Source organism: Schistocerca piceifrons, chromosome 8, assembly GCF_021461385.2.
Source record: "Schistocerca piceifrons isolate TAMUIC-IGC-003096 chromosome 8, iqSchPice1.1, whole genome shotgun sequence".
NCBI classification, from domain to species: domain Eukaryota; kingdom Metazoa; phylum Arthropoda; class Insecta; order Orthoptera; family Acrididae; genus Schistocerca; species Schistocerca piceifrons.
In genome coordinates, this window is record NC_060145.1 from 301,394,654 (window position 1) to 301,408,644 (window position 13,991).

The 13,991-nt window shown below is 39.5% G+C and overlaps 1 protein-coding gene across 1 annotated transcript in view; it reads left to right on the plus strand.

Moving 5' to 3' along the window:
- Positions 1–2,927: 2,927 nt before the first annotated feature.
- Positions 2,928–13,991, plus strand: part of LOC124711153 (histone-lysine N-methyltransferase eggless-like) — a 352,937-nt gene continuing 341,873 nt past the window's right edge. Inside the window, exon 1 of the mRNA XM_047241057.1 lies at positions 2,928–3,140. The gene's annotated coding sequence lies outside the window, so the exon portion shown is untranslated. The remainder of the gene's footprint in view (positions 3,141–13,991) is intronic.

Genomic DNA, 13,991 nt, shown 5'->3' on the forward strand with positions numbered 1-13,991 from the left:
ATATTGACCATATAGAAAAAGGTGAATGGCAACCCATGGAGGACCTCAAGCATAAACACAGCCAAATTTGGATGACATTATGAAAAGCCGAACGGCATAGTGTTGTGCTCAAAAAGTCCTAATTGTTTTGTAATGGTCGTTTTATATTTGTCCTTCTTAGCCATTGGAATCTCAGAAGAAGCTTTCGCGCAATCACAACACTGAAGAGATCCGTCGGTCACACTTCTGATGAAATCACGCAATTTATCAAAGGGTATCCTTCCAGGATAGTATGGGCATTTAGCTCTCCGTAATCGCCGCTCAGACGCCAAGAACCATTGCTCTTTTTTACCATATGTAGCGGGGAAGCCCACGTGCTGTGATATCAAAGCACCAAACCATCAGAAAGCATCCTATTAACCCTTTTGCTGCTGTTGGCATGTGTACACGTCCTACTACATTCCCCAGGTGTTGTGGACGTGTATACACGTTCACTTACATTTCCTACAGTGCTATGGATGTCTGAATGCATCCTACGCTGCTGACCTCTCGCTTCTGCAGACGAGTTACTTCCGTATCTTGGTGAGTAAAAAACTTTTGAGTATTATCGTACAACGTACACTAGGGGAACACCAATAATAATTAATGTAGGGTAATGAAATTTTGGGAATACACATGCCTAAGTAACATGTTTAAGTGATTAACATTGCAAGATCACAGGTTAATGTAAGTGCAAGATGATGATGATGATGAGGTCCCATACTCCGAGGAGTGTAGGGGACAATGCGAGAGACCCTCACTGGATTCTAGGCAAGGTCAAGTGCTAGATTAGCCACTGTAAATGTGAAATGCTGGTATGTTAATAACCAGTGTAACCGCCAGAATGTTGATTGCAAGCATACAGATATGAACGCATTGTGTTGTACAGTTGCCAGATGTCAGTTTTGGGGTGGAGTTCCTTACCTGTAGCACTTGGCTGGTCAGCACAGGGAAAGTTTGTGGATGACAGTAAAGTTGATATCTGATGATGTCCCATATGAGCTCAGCTGCAGATAGATCTGATGATTGAGCAGTCCAAGGCAACAAATTGTCACTCTGTTGACCATGTTGGGCTACAACAGCGGTTTATGGGCAAGCGTTATCCTGTTGGAACCCCCCCTCCCCTTGAATGCTTTTCATGAATGGTAGCACAGCAGGTCAAATCACCAAACTGATGCACAAATTTGCAGTTTGGCTGCAGGGGATAACCACAGGAGTGCCGCCCAGACCTTAACTCCAGGTGTAGGGCCAGTGTGTCTACCATGTAGGCAGGTTTGTTGCAGATCCTCAACTGGGATCCTTCTAACCAACACATGGCCATAACTGGCATTAAGGCAGAAGCAGCTTTCATCAGAAAACAACAGATCTCCACTCTGTCCTCCAAGAAGCTTTCGTTCGACGCCAGTGAAGTCGCAGATGGCAGTGGTTTGGGGTCAGTGGAATACATGCGACTGGGCAACTGGCTTGGAGCTGCCGTTGCAGCAACCAATCTGCAATACTTCGTTGTGTTACTTCGACGTCAACTGCTGCTCATATTGTTGCTGCAGATGCAGTACGATGTTCCAGAGCCATACACCAAACACAATGGTCTTCCCTCTCGGTAGTGCCACGCGGTTGTCCGGAGCGCGGACTTCTTACGACTGTATGTACTTGTGATCACAGTTTCAAGCAATCATGACACTTTATTTTCACAATTAATACACATTAACCGAACATATGTATAAACTCCACAGTTCAATACAAACGTAGGACCATACTCGACAATCAAAGAACAAGGATACCACACACTTCTACAAAAGATCCTTAAACTTTAATGCTCCGACTTTTTCGACTTGTGTCAGTCTGATTGTCTGAGGTAGCCAAAGTAGAATGCTGGGTAAAATGAATCAATCTACAAGTTAGATGGATTACATTTCGCTGGTGTGACACATCGTAATCTATTACTCAAATGTATGGGAATCATACCAAACAGGGCTAACAGTGGATGTTGAACATATACCACACAGAATGGCAGCACGAATGGTCGGTCACAGGTTTGTTTGAGTCATGGGAGTGTTTCACAGAACTGCTGAAGAAAGTGAACTGGCAGACTCTTGAAGATGGACGTAAACTATCCCGAGAAAGCCTGGTTGCAAAGTTTCAAGAACCAGCTTTAAATGATGAATCTAGGTATATACTACAATCCCCTACCTATCGGTCACACACGGATCGCGAGGATAGATTAATTACAGGACGCACAGAAGCATTTAAAGAATCATTCTTCCCCTGCTCCATGTGTGAATGGAATGGGTAGAAACCCTAATAACTGGTACAATTCGACATATCCTCTGCTATGTACTTCAAGTTGTTTGCAGAGTAGGTCTGTTAGGTACTAGTTGTACATGTAGATACAGAATTAGCACCGTAATACAGTACCATAAGGTAAATTCATTTCGCTGTATTGTACTTAGACAAAATTTACATTTTTGACACTCTCGGTGGAACCCATGAAATGCGATTAATTTAATGTTATGTGAATTAGCAATTCCAGCAACCGCGAACGAATTGGACGACGGAAGAATGTTAGGAATGCATAAATCCAGATGCCTCAGGTAACTTTCTGACATTAATGGCTGGAATCTACGTTACTTCCCAGAAAATCTAAAAGTTACCTTCCTTTTATAGCATTTATTGTCATATGTAAAACTGTTGTATTTTTAATTTTCACATTATGATAATAACGATCGATGCTTATTGATATATTCTGAGTTTTTTAGTAGTCGGTGTTAGGAATCGTTTTTCACGTTCATCGGGAAACATGACCAGAACTGAATAATCTTCATTCAATAATATATATTTTGATTTTTGTATCGAATTGTGGAGATAATGCTAACGATTTGAAGTGTAGACACTTTGGGCGTCTACTGAACTGCACTGGTATGGGCTGCATTAGTTGTGTTGTTGTTACCGCGAAGTTTGTGTTAACATTTTTATGAGGATGGGATGGTGTAAGTGTACAGAAAACATAAACTGTAGTTTTGTGGAAGTGTTGTGTATTGCTACTGCGCTGGAATAGTATTTCAGGCATTCAGTTCTTACGTAGTTGACCTAATGGAAGAGGACCGCTTGTAAATTGTTTTCAGGTAGGCACTGAACAACGTATATTTACCTTGCGCAGCTATTAAACTACTTTTGTTCTCTTTGATAGTAACGTATAAGCGTTTTAAGTGTGGGTGATTACATACATTTCACTACCAAAACACGAATATTACATGCGAGTGTATGTTTGGAATGGTTTTGTGTAAGTGCCGATTGTGCACAAGCCAGCAAAGAAACCGATTTTATCCCAGGTCTTTTGATGTTGACTTCTATTTCTCCTTCGTTAGTCGCTAGTCTGTGTTATACCAAGAGAATATTTCATTTATCACTTAGAAACGAAGGTGAAACACGGAACAAGTGGTTTTCGCAGTTAATACATGCGAAACCAACAATGTAAATTAATGGCGTGAAGTAAAATAATTTGTGAGAACATTCTTGAGAATAAAATTCACTGGGTTTCTGGTTTTCGAAAGTAATAGAAACTAAATCCAGTACTGCAGGGAAAAAGATAGGATGTAATGCGGTAGCAATATTTGTTTATTTATTATCAGTAATCAGTGAAAAAACTAAAGTGCATACGCTTCAAATTTTCAGCTCATTATTGTCAGTGTAAACTGATGGGTTGTAAACGTAGCTATATTTTGTAGTAATTTGTACGTATATTTTAAATAGCTAAGAGCTTTCCACATAATGAGAAAGTAGTGTGGTTTCCATCGACAGTCATTACTACAGTTCGTTCTAGGAATGTTTTACACAGTTTCCTTCAACACATTACACAATATATACATAAATGTTTGTAAGAATTATATTATATCTCTCGTATACATTGCACTGTCTTCACTTAATATCAATCCACGTAAGTCACAACTATTCCTTTGCTAAACTCACTTTAAGTTTGAACAAGTTATAGGCCATTCGTAAAATCCTGAGACAGACAAACTATAAGAATTACCGTTGTTGTAAAAATGACACAGTCTCTGTGCAGAAATGTTTCTAGCAAAGTATTTGGGAGGTTGTTAGCCTGTTAAATAGAATATGATAAGTTATTTATTTGTTTTGAAAAATAATCTCATGAGAAACTTTGTTTCCCAGTTTGTATCTTATATTGATTGCCTCATTAGATGCTTTAATGTTACTGAAGATACATTTCCATGTTTGTTTTGTGTTTAGCTATATTTTACAGGAAAGTGTTGTTCAGACAATATTGCACATTCCTCTGGAGCTAATAGGTTATTCAGAAAGTCAGAATTAGCCACTACCCGCTTCTGTGAGTATAAGGAAATTGTCCTGTGATGTAAAAAACGAATTTTTAATGACTGTTGTTTCATTTTGTAAATTAGGAACCGCACAACAGTTGTTGAATCAACAATATTTTTATTGCTAATACGACTGCATTCACAATAATGAAATCCCATTGTCTACTTCTACTAGATACTCCGCAAGCCACCATACGGTACGTGGCGGAAGGTACCCTGTACTGCTACCTCTCATTTCCCCTCCTGTGCTACTCGCAAATAGAGCATGGGAAAAACGACTGTCTGTACACTTCCATACGAGCCCTAATTTCTTGCATCTTCTGCGTGATGTACATTGGTGGCAGTATAATCGTTTGGCAGTCAGCTTCAAATGCTGGGTCTCTAAATTTTCTCAATAGTGTTTCTCGAAAAGAATGTCGCCTTCCCTCCAGGGATTCCCATTTAAATTCCCAAAGCATCTCCGTAACACTTACGAGTTGTTCAAACCTTCTGGTAACAAATCTAGTAGCATGCATCTGAGTTGCTTCAATGTCTTCCTTTAGTCCAACCTGGTACGGATCACAAACACTCTAGCAGTAGGCTACTCAAGAACAGGTCACACCAGTGTCCTTTATGCGGTCTCCTTTACAGGTGAACCACTCTTTCCTAAAATTCTCCCGATAAACTGAAGTTGACCATTTGACTTCCCAGCCACAGTTTTCATGTACTTGTTCCACCTCATATTGTGTTGCAGTGTTACACCCAGATATTTAAACAACTTGACTGTGTTAAGCAGGACACTAATAAAACTGTATACAAACATTACAGATTTGTTCTTCCTACTCATCCGCATTAAGTTACATGTTTCCAAATTTAGGGCTAGCTGCCTTTCATCACACAAACTAGATATTTTGTCTAAGTCGTCTTGCGTCTTCCTACAGTCACTCAACTTCGTCACTTTACTGTACACCACAGCATCATCAACAAACGACGACAGACTGCTGCCCACCGTGTCCGCCAAATCATTTTTGTATGTATAGACAACAACAGCGGTCCTATCACACTTCCTTGGGACAGTCATGACAATACTCTTGTCTTCAAGCCACTTGCATACCTGTGAACTTATTCCGTGTGCTCGTACCTTTGTTAACAGCCTGCAGTGGGCTCTGTGTCAAATGCTTTGCAGAAATCTAGAAATATGGAATCTGCCTGTTGCCCTTCATCCATAGTTCTCAGTATATCATTTGAGAAAATGGCAAGCTGAGTTCGCATGAGCAATGCCTTCTGAAACCAAGCTGATTCGTCCTCAAGAAAGTTTATTGCATTTGAACTGAGAATATGTTCAGGAATTCTGCAGCAAATGGAAGTTAGAGCTATTGGCCTGTAATCTTGCAGGGTCATTCCATGTCAAGTCACCCAGGCCTTGACACCAACCATGTCAGATTTTGATGAAACTTGGTACAATTACTTCTTTTATCATCCTGAAAGCACTTGTAAAATTCTTTTGCTCTATCTCTTATAGTTTTTTTTTTTTTTTTTTTTTTAAATTTTTAAAGTTTTTAGATTTGGCTTTGTTTCAGCAGTTGGAAATTGTAACTTAAACGTGTCCTCACAACTAAAAAAATTTGTATATTAAAGAATACTCAAGATATCAGTATGAAATTTTGGAATAAGTTTGTGTATTATATCTAAATGTTAAAAAAAATTACCATATAGATATATTAAATTCTTCCAAATGAAAAAAAGATTTATAAGTTGTTGGTTTTTTTTTTTTAGCTAACGGATGTTTAGTTTTACAAAAACTGCAATATCTAGAGTCTCAGACCTGATAGAAAGCTCAAATTTGTTTTAAAATACTCTTAATTGTATAGGCTATTAGATAAAAGAAAAATTATGTTGGCTTTTTAACCTGTTTAATAGTTATCTAATTTTTAAAATAATCTTAATTATATTTTAAAAATAAAAAATGCCAAGTGACTTAGACACCGAAAATAAGTTTTTGTCTTCTTGGAGTAACAATGTACACTTGGATTTTGTATTGTTACTCCTGTGTTTTGAAGTAAAAAATTATTACAGTATTAAATAGTGCTTGGATAGTATTTTATTAAGTTTATTCGAACTCTCAGTAAGTACTGTTGCTTAGTTTACAGAGATTCTTTTCCAATATCCTATAAAAGTAACCAGAACAGTAATCAGATCAAAAGTGAAATCAGTATGTCAGATATTCAAACCTGTAGTGTAGGGTTATTTAAAAAAATCTGACTGTTTCCAAACAACCTACACACCTTCAAAAAAGTTACGACTGGTATCAGAATTGAGTGAGGAAGAAAAAGATTAGATCAAGTTACGATCTGGAATTAATCTGTGTGAATTTAAGATTATATGTTCACACCACAGCTAGGGCCTACTACTTTTTAAATGTTTTTGAAAAGTATCAAACAACATGTGTAGACCCACTAAAAAACACAAAAAGCCCATCAAAAAATCGTTGAGAAGTGTAGGCTTGGATCTTTCTAAACAATTACTGACAAAAAATATTAGCATAAAACCTGGACAAAAGCTTTGCTCAACATGCCGTAACTTTTGTGAGGAAAAATTAAGAGTTTAAGTCAATGAAAGTGAAACAGATGATGAAGTCATGGTTGAATTAGAATCATTGGAATCCAGAAATGAATCCCTCGTACAAACAAACATTGCTCTTGATTATTTAGGTTTAACACCGATAAAGCTTCATGGCTTGTCAGAACAAAGTAAAGGGTCTTATTTTAAAAGGAAGGTTAGCAGTATTGAAAAGACTGCAAAAAAGGCGGTTTCAAAAGCATTAAAATATGATGCACTAAGTTCTGATGATGACGAAGAAGATAAAAGTGTGGTTGAGAAAGCAAAGGATTTTGATGTAATGATTTCTCTTATGAAAGAGAAGATTTCATCTGTTGGGAGGTCTAGAAAAATCCAGATTCTGACCTTGGCTCCAGATTCTTGGACTCGAAATAAAGTGATGAAAGAATTTAATGTAAGTGAGTACATGGTGCGACAAGCTAGAAAGCTAAAATCTGAAAAGGGTATTTTGGAAACTCCTGGTCCAAAAAAAGGTAAAACTCTTTCTGAAAATACAGTAAGACTTGTAACAGATTTTTATGAAAAGGATGAAAGTTCCAGAGTGCTACCTGGAACAAAAGACAAAGTAAGTGTTCAAAAAAATGTGTACATGCAAAAAAGACTCATTTTGTGTAACTTGAGAGAACTCTATTATTCTTTCAAATGGGAGAATCCCGAGGTAGAAGTAGGATTTTCAAAATTTTGTTTCTTGATACCTAAATGGTGTATCCTTGCTGGTGCTGCAGGCACACACACTGTATGTGTATGCAGTATCCACCAGAATGTTAAACTATTACTGGATGCTGTGAAAATTGAAGAATCTTATAAAGACCTAATTAAGATGCTTGTGTGCAACACAGAAAACCAAAACTGCATGCTACATTATTGCAACAGCTGTCCTGCAAATACTGCACTAACAGAGTGCTTAACTGAAAAACTAAGTGAAGATTATGATTTAGAAGAAGAAATTGTAATCAGTCAGTGGGTTAACACAGACAGGGGAGAAATGATCAAACAGTCTATCAGTGTTGAAGACTACATTTCTTTATTGGTTAGGTCATTGGAAAAGCTCACCCCACACTCGTTTATAGCAAAATCCCAATCAGCAGCCTTTAAAAGATTGAAAGAAGACCCACCACCCAAAACAGCAATTATTGGGATGGATTTCAGTGAAAACAGAGCCACTTCCTCGTCCCCTCAAACCCAGAATCCCCCACAGAAGAACCACAAAAGTGCCCCACTTGTGACAGGATACTTTCCGGGACTGGACCAGACTCTGAATGTGGCTCTCCAGCAGGGATACGACTTCCTCAAATCCTGCCCTGAAAACAGCTTTCGCATCCCGCAACTACCCTCCCGACCTGGTACAGAAGCAAATAACCAGAGCCACTTCCTCATCCCTTCAAACCCAGAACCTCCCACAGAAGAGCCCCAAAAGTGCCCCACTTGTGACAGGATACTTTCCGGGACTGGATCAGACTCTGAATGTGGCTCTCCAGCAGGGATACGACTTCCTCAAATCCTGCCCTGAAATGAGATCCATCCTTCATGAAATCCTCCCCACTCCGCCAAGAGTGTCTTTCCGCCGTCCACCTAACCTTCGTAACCTGTTAGTTCATCCCTACGAAATCCCCAAACCACCTTCCCTGCCCTCTGGCTCCTATCCTTGTAACCGCCCCCGATGCAAAACCTGTCCCATGCACCCTCCCACCACCACCTACTCCAGTCCTGTAACCCGGAAGGTGTACACGATCAGAGGCAGAGCCACGTGTGAAAGCACCCACGTGATTTACCAACTGACCTGCCTACACTGTGATGCATTCTATGTGGGAATGACCAGCAACAAACTGTCCATTCGCATGAATGGACACAGGCAGACAGTGTTTGTTGGTAATGAGGATCACCCTGTGGCTAAACATGCCTTGGTGCACAGCCAGCACATCTTGGCACAGTGTTACACCGTCCGGGTTATCTGGATACTTCCCACTAACACCAACCTATCCGAACTCCGGAGATGGGAACTTGCCCTTCAGTATATCCTCTCTTCTCGTCATCCGCCAGGCCTCAATCTCCGCTAATTTCAAGTTGTCACCACTCATACCTCACCTGTCTTTCAACAACTTCTTTGCCTCTACATTTCTGCCTCGACTGACATCTCTGCCCAAACTCTTTGTCTTTAAATATGTCTGCTTGTGTCTGTATGTGTGGATGGATATGTGCGTGTGTGCGAGTGTATACCTGTCCTTTTTTCCCCGTAAGGTAAGTCTTTCCGCTCCCGGGATTGGAATGACTCCTTACCCTCTCCCTTAAAACCCACTTCCTTTCGTCTTCCCCTCTCCTTCCCTCTTTCCTGATGAGGCAACAGTTTGTTGCGAAAGCTTGAATTTTGTGTGTATGTTTGTGTTTGTTTGTGTGTCTATCGACCTGCCAGCGCTTTTGTTCGGTAAGTCACCTCATCTTTGTTTTTATATAAAATTATTCCTTTGTTATACAAAATGAGATCCAAAGTTACCACTGGAATAGAGGTGGTTGTACTCTACACCCAGTTGGAGTTTTTCTAAGAAATGAGGAAAACAGTGTTTTTGTTTCCAACCACTGTTTTATTAGTGATGACCAAGAACATGACACTGGTTTTGTTAACTTTGTACAAAAAGAAATTACAAAGTGGCTGTCATTACATCATACTGACATTGACTCAGTTCACTACTTTACAGATGGTTGTGCTGGGCAGTACAAAAATAGAAACAGTTTTAAAAATTTGACTGAACACTTGAGAGACTTTAATTTGAAGGCCCAACACTCTTTTTTTGCAACAAGTCATGGGAAGTCAATGTGTGATGGCCTAGGAGGAACTATTAAAAGAATTTTAAGGAAAGCCAGTCTACAGCTTTCAGACAAAGAACAAATAATGACAGCAATCGATGTGTATAAGTTTTGTGAAAAAAATGTTGAAAACATTCATTTTCACTTTATTGACAAAAAAGAAGCTGATTTGCTACCATTAAAACTAGAAAAACTTTTTTCAGCAACCCGGGCCATTCCTGGAACTAGAAGTTTTCATAACTTCAAACCACTACCAACAAACAACCTTGAAATTAGAAGGACTACAGATAGTGTAAAACCCTCCTTAGTGTTTTCTTTCCATTCTTCTTCTGATTGGGTTCGTGTTGAACCATCCATGAATTGCTATGTGGCTTCAAATTATGATGGTAACTGGTACTTTGGACTGGTAAAAACAATATTCAATGATGAAGAAGATGCAGAAATTCTATTTCTACATCCTTCAGGACCCACTGCATCATGTTATTGGCCTGAAAGAGAAGATTCCTGCATAGTGCCTTTGGAGCACATAGTCTGTGTAGTAGACGCACCTCAATCAAGCGGCACTGGGAGAATGTATTACTTCAAAAAAGACTGTATCAAAAGAACTGAAAGCTCTTGGATGAAGTGGAAAAACAGTTTGAATCAGCATTAATGTTTATTAAAAAGACAAAATTACTCAAAAAATTCAATGTTTCAAGCAATCAGTTGGGTTATACATAAGTGTCGTAAGTAAACTATCTTTGTACATAATTCTAATGTAATCTACCATAATTAATAAACATGTTAAAAAGCCATCATTATTTTTGTTTTATCAAGTAGCCTATATGTTTAAGAGTAAATTAAAACAAATTTGAGCATTCTATCAGGTATGAGACTCGGTATATTGCAATTCTTATAAAACAAAACATCCGTTAAAAAAAAAAGAAAAAAGTACATATATATATATATATAATCATAGAAAATATTAATATATTTTAATAGCATCATTTTTATCTTCAAATATGTATAATAAATAAACTTGCTGCAAAAATTCATGATGTTATCTAAAAGAGTTTTTAAGATAAGCAAATTTAAAGTTTTGAATACAAATTAAACTGACCATTTCCGAAGGTTCAGAAAACACAAAACATACAAACTTTAAAAATTTATTTAAAAAAAAATTGCAGGTGTTGTCAGGATGGTATTAGAACCATTTGAGCCAAATTTCATGAAAATCTAAGGAGGTGGGTGTAAAATTTATTTTTTATTGGGTGATTTGATATGGAATGACCCTGCAGACTGTCTGTTCTTTTACCTGTCTTATATATTTGAGCCACCTGAACTTTTTTCCAATTGCTTGGAACTTTGTGCCAGGCAAGAGATTCATGATAAATGCGAGCTAGGTGAGGGGCCAAGGCCGTAGAGTACTCTTTGTATAATCGAACTGGGATTCCATCCGGACCTGGTGGTTTATTTGTTTTCAAATCTTGAAGTTGTTTCTCTATGCTAGGCATCTTATTTTTTTGTCGTCCATACAGGAGTCTGTCCTATGCTTAAATGATGGTATGTTTGTACAGTTCTCCTGTGTGAATGATTTCTTGAATGTGAAATTTAAAACTTCAGCTTTCGTTTTGCTGTCTTCATCTGCCACACCAGGCGGGTCAACAAGGGACAGAATGGAAGCCTCAGACGCACTTAGCGATTTTACATACGAGCAGGATTTTCTCGGATTCTCTGACAGATCTTTTGTTAAGGTGTGATGGTGGTAGTTGTTGTATGCTTCGCACATAGATCTTTTCAAGGACGCACAAACCTCTACTAACCTCTGGTGTTGTTATTTGTACGTCCCCTTTTGAACCTCGAGTGTAATAGCCTCTGCTTCCTCAGCGTGTGCTGAATTTAGTCTTTTCCTTGCTTCATCCACTTACCAACATGTAACTCTCCAGACCACGATTCACAGTCTGCTTAAACTTTGTCCATAATCCCTCTACAGCCATCTTACTAGAAGTAATTGATGCCAATTCACTGTGTAACTGAGATAGACTTTCTTTGAATGACTCTAGAACTGCCACAGCGGAATTGGGTGGCTGGTAAAAACATCCAACAATTAACTTAGTTTCTACAACTGTTATACGCGACTAGATGACTTCATTGTCATACTCAACTGCAACCTCAATACAGACAATATTTTTGTCAAATGCAATGAAAACTCCCTATCCTGTGGCATCTAATCTGTCTTTCCGATGGACTGATGACCTCAGAAGTTATGTCCCATAGTGCTCAGAGCCATTTGTCTTTCCGTTGTATGTTCCATGACGCGCTAAATGTTTCAGAACTTTCCACTTAGCGTTTCAGCCAGCTCTCAGCCCCAAGAATAATTTGAGCATGAGACCTTTCCTGGAGGGCAGTAAATTCCGGAACTTTATTACAAATACTTGGACAGTTTACTTATAAAATTGTGATAGTCAAAGTTTCTTTATTCTGAATGCCGTTTGACTTCCCTTGCTGTGCATCGGCTGACGAGTGTTCACGAGAGCACCTCAAACTACTGCCTAACCGAAAAAACCCTCGTGCACTCCACAAGTACTCTGCTACCCGAGTAGCCGCTTCCTTTGCATAGTGCACCCCCAACCTATCAAAGTGAGTCCTACAAATCTCCACATGATAACATAGATCCAGAAATCAGCAGCCATGACAGTCAGAGTTGACGAAGTCGTCGGTAGAGACCCTCCACTCAGCTCCAAACCAAAGGACCCTCAGAACCCATGCGACTGGCATCGTTGGTGCTGATGTGAGCCAAAGTGTGAGACAGCTGCACCCAGCATGCTCAATAGTCACAGGCAAGGCCGCCTCAACATCTCAGATGGCTCCCCAGCAGAAATATTGGCTCTTTTTCTAGCCCTGAACGCGATCTGCCTTAGGGGCTCAATGATGTGCCTTACATTAATAACCATTGAACCCCTCCCACTGTGTGCCTGCTCGGACCCTGCTGAAGGAGTGGCCACCTGTCCTCTCACAGGGTGAATGGGTGAGGCCAGGTGGCCAGTCTTCACATTGGCCCTCTGCCTTGAACGACGCGAAATTCGTTGCCACCTGCCACTCACCCTGCTATAAGGGTGGATTCACTGTGTTGGATGCACTAGGAGGTGCCTCAGTAGCAGAGCCTGTTTGCCAAACAAGTGACATCTGAGATGCCCCATGTGACATGCCAGATTCTCTGCCACCACTACACTCCAAGGCAGCAGCATGGAGGTGACTGACCGTAGCCAGCAGGTCGTTCAGCTGTTCGCGAACAGCTGCTAGCTCCTCCTGAGTCTGTACGCAGCATGCACACATCTTATTCATCCTAGTAAGACTAACTGAAGAAGTGAACTGTAAAAGCAGACAGTCCTAGATATACGACTTGCTATCTTCCTGATGGGCGCTGACGCATTAAAGAGCCACGTAGCTGGCTGTTCAGTGAGCAACTATTGCCCTACAGACAAAGGAATTTACACTTAGAGAAATGGGAGATTAACTCTCTTAAACAGAAAACCATGCACAAAATTTAATCTTGTGTGAGCTGTAAGGATTAAAAGAATGATGATCAAAACAATTTGCAAAATGATTTAGATAAGATATCTGTATTATGTGAAAAGTGGCAATTGGCCCTGATTAAAGAAAAGTACGATGTTATTCACATGAGTACTAATCAGCTAAATTTTGATTACGTGATAAGTCACACAAATCTGAGGGGTGTAAATTCAACTAAATACTTAGGGATTACAATTACAAATAACCTAAATTGGAACAATCACGTAGATAATATTGTTGTTAGAGCAAACCAAAGACTGCGATTCATTGGCAGAACACTTAGAAGGTGCAGCATGTATACCAAAGAGACTGCTTACACTACACTTGTCCGCCCTATTCTGGAGTACTGTTGTGGGGTGTGGGATCCGCATTAGATGGGACTGACGGATGACATCGAAAAAGTACAAAGAAGGGCAGCTCATTTTGTATTATCGCGAAATAGGGAAGATAGTGTCACAGGCATGATACGTGAATTGGAGTGGCAATCATTCTTTGCGATGGGATCTTCTCATGAAATTTCAATCACCAATTTTCTCCTCCGATTGCGAAAACATTATGTCGGCACCCACCTATATAGGGAGAAATGATCATCACGATAAAATAAGAGAAATCAGGGCTCGCATGGAAAAATTTAAGTGCTCTTTTTTCCTGCGTGCCGTTTGAGAGTGGAACGGTAAAGAGACAGCA